This window comes from Arachis ipaensis, chromosome B3 (assembly GCF_059453495.1).
Source record: "Arachis ipaensis isolate K30076 ecotype BB chromosome B3, ASM5945349v1, whole genome shotgun sequence".
Lineage (NCBI taxonomy): Eukaryota > Viridiplantae > Streptophyta > Magnoliopsida > Fabales > Fabaceae > Arachis > Arachis ipaensis.
This window is the reverse complement of record NC_142438.1, coordinates 21,183,872-21,187,089: the sequence shown is the minus strand read 5'-3', so window position 1 is coordinate 21,187,089 and position 3,218 is coordinate 21,183,872. Positions and strand designations below refer to the sequence as shown.

Below are 3,218 nucleotides of genomic sequence, written 5' to 3'. Positions count from 1 at the left end.
TATCTTTTCCTTGTGAATTTGCACTTGAATTGCTAAGTTTAATCAAAATTTAAATATCTTTTAGCCACTATGGATGTTAGTTTGATTTGTGCATAATTCTATTTATTTCAGGTAGTATTTCGAGGGATTTGACGGAGTTTTGTAGTAGAAAGGAAGAAAGCAAATGATGCTGTTAATCCTGACCTCCCTGCACTCAAACAAAAATAACTTGAGCTACAGAGGTCCAATTGACGTGATTTCAGCGGCATTGGAAAGCTAACTTCTAGGTCTTTCCAACGATATATAATAGTGCACATTTCTTCTCCAGCGACCTCTACATCCTCCACGTTGAACTTGGTTCCTGCCAAGTTCAGCGAGGATTTGAGAACTCCCAGGGAAGCACACGCTGCCTTCTCCACGTTGAACTTGGAAAAAGCCAAGTTCAGCGTAGATTCAAAGGAACACACTAAAGACCACTCTGCCTTCTCCACGTTGAACTTGGAAAAAGCCAAGTTCAGCGTGGAGCTTAATGAATCCAATGGTCCCCACGCTCCTCAAGCCCTGCACGGATCAATCAAATTAATTTTGATTTAACTTTTATTTTATTTACAATTAAGAAAAGATATTATTTTAGTTTTAGAAAATATATTTTACATTAATTAGGATTAGATATAAAAGGAAAAAGAATTATTTTTTCGGGCTCTCTTCTCTTCTACCTCATTCTACAATTTACAGTTTTTCAGAATCCTTATTTTCTCTGAACCATGAGCAACTAAACCTCCATTGTTAAGGTTAGGAGCTCTGTCTATTGGATGGATTTATACTATTATTTTTCTATTTTAATTCATGTACTGATTTATTATTCAAGAATTATTTTTGTTCTTTATTTTATGAATTTGGGTGGAACGGAAGTATGACCCTTGTTCTAATTGAGTTCTTGTATAACTTGAAAAAGCTCTTTACTTGAACAACAGCTTGAAAACATATTCTCCTAAATTTCTAATTATCTGGACTTAAAGGGATACATGACATATAATCCTCTTATATTTGGGTAATTAGAATTTTTGTGGCATATAAACTAGAATTGAACTTCACCCTCTAATTGGAATTAAGTAACCAAGGAATTGGCGGTTGATGAATTTTAGAGGAGACTAAAAAGGTCTAAGGAATTAGGGTTTAGTCACATATAGTTTGCCATGAAATAAATCTTGCATGATTAAAATGGTTAGTAATAAAAGTCAATCCGGAAAATAGATATCTCTGAAGTCTTAACTGTTTCTCAATATATTATTCACAATTTGTTTACTGCTTGCTTTTCTGATTCTCTGATTTACTGTTTAATGCAATTAAACTTTCAAAACACCATTTTCTGTTTGTCTGACTAAGCCAATCACTCAACCATTGTTGCTTAATCCATCAATCCTCGTGGGATCGACCCTCATTCACCTGAGGTACTACTTGGTACGACCCGGTGCACTTGCCGGTTAGTTTATGGGTTATAAATTTCGCACCAAGTTTTTAACACCGTTGCCGGGAATTGACTGTAATTGACAACTATTCATTGTTTGATTGCTTAGATTAGATAATTTTTCTTTAAATTAATTTTTTATTATTATTAATTTTTTTTAATTTCTTTTGTTTCCTTTATTTTTTTCTCCTTGCCTTTCGTTTCCCATCCCCCTGTCCCCTGTTTTCTTTTTTTACTTCCTTTTAATTTTTTTATTTAAATCTCGTCCGTTCTTTTTTTATTTTTTTTTTATTTTTCATTTTTTTATTTTTGTTTTGTTTTGTTTTTTTTCATTAGTTTTTTTAACTTTCTATATTTTATTAGTTTTTTTTATCTTTAATTTTAAAAAAAATGCATCTTATATTATTTTTTCTTAATTTCTAAAATTAAGTTTGGTGTTTTCTAGTTATTTTTATTTTAATTTTTCTTATTTATTTAGCTCCCTAATTTCGAATCTTTTTGTCTTAATTTTACAAGTAATTTCAAATTTTATTTATTTGATTTAATTAGTATTTTTATTTTATTATTTTACACAGGTTACTTTATTGGGAATTCTCTGCATTCTGACGTAGAGAATCCCATCTTTTCTTGTCTTCTGTCTATTTATGAGCAGGAACAGGGACAAGGAACATCTGTTAGACTTTGATCCTGAACCTGAATGGATTTTGAGGCGGCGTTTGCAACAAGCAAGACTTTACAAAGCTGCAGAGTCCACTATGGATCATAATAATGCTATTAATGCCAATGTGACAAATCCAGTTGGGAATGAGCAACCTAGAAGAGTGCTTGGCTCTTACACTGCTCCTAATGCAGATCTTTATGGCAAAAGTATTGTGGTGCCTCCAATAATTGCAAATAATTTTGAACTGAAGCCACAGCTAGTTACTCTTGTGCAACAAAATTGTCAGCATCATGGACTCCCTTAGGAAGACCCAAATCAGTTTATTTCTGATTTTTTGCATATTTGTGATACTGTAAAGACCAATGGAGTGAATCCTGAGGTGTACAAACTTATGCTCTTCCCATTTGCTGTGAGGGATAGAGCAAAGCTGTGGTTAAATTCTTAACCCAAGGAGAGTCTGGATACTTGGGACAAGGTTGTCACTGGCTTTCTGACTAAATTTTTCCCACCTCAAAAGCTTACTAAGCTAAGGGTGGACGTTCAGACTTTTAGACAAAAAGATGGTGAGACCTTTTATGAAGATTGTGAGAGATTTAAGCTACTGACTAGGCAATGCCCTCCAGATATGTTCTCTAGATGGACTCAGCTGGATATCTTTTATGAGGGCTTATGTGAGATGTCCAAGATGCGCTTGGATAATTCTGCAGGTAGTTCTTTGCACATGAAGAAGACACCAGAGGAGACTATTGAGCTTATTGAGTTGGTTGCTAACAACTAATACTTATATTCCTCCAACAGGAATTCGTTACACTCTGAGACCTCTCAGAAGAGAGGCGTGTTGGAAGTGGAAGCTGTTAATGCTCTTCTTGCTCAGAACAAGCTTTTGTCTCAAAAAATAGATATGATTACTCAACGGTTGAGTGGAATGCAAAGTTCAGCTGTCAACACTCAGAATGCCCCCCAAGAAGTCTCTTATGACATGACAGGCAATTTTATGCAAAATGAAAATCATGATTATGCTCAATCTTCTTCTAAATAGGTCAATTACATGGGGAGTGCTCCTAGAAATCCCAATAATGATCCCTATTCTAAGACCTACAATCAAGGGTG

At 34.3% G+C, this 3,218-nt stretch overlaps 1 non-coding gene across 1 annotated transcript; it reads right to left on the bottom strand.

Moving 5' to 3' along the window:
- Positions 1–2,632: 2,632 nt before the first annotated feature.
- Positions 2,633–2,738, bottom strand: LOC148570011 (small nucleolar RNA R71). Its single transcript, XR_015908785.1, has one exon. It is a non-coding gene; the product is annotated as a small nucleolar RNA R71 (small nucleolar RNA).
- Between the last annotated feature and the right edge of the window lie 480 nt (positions 2,739–3,218).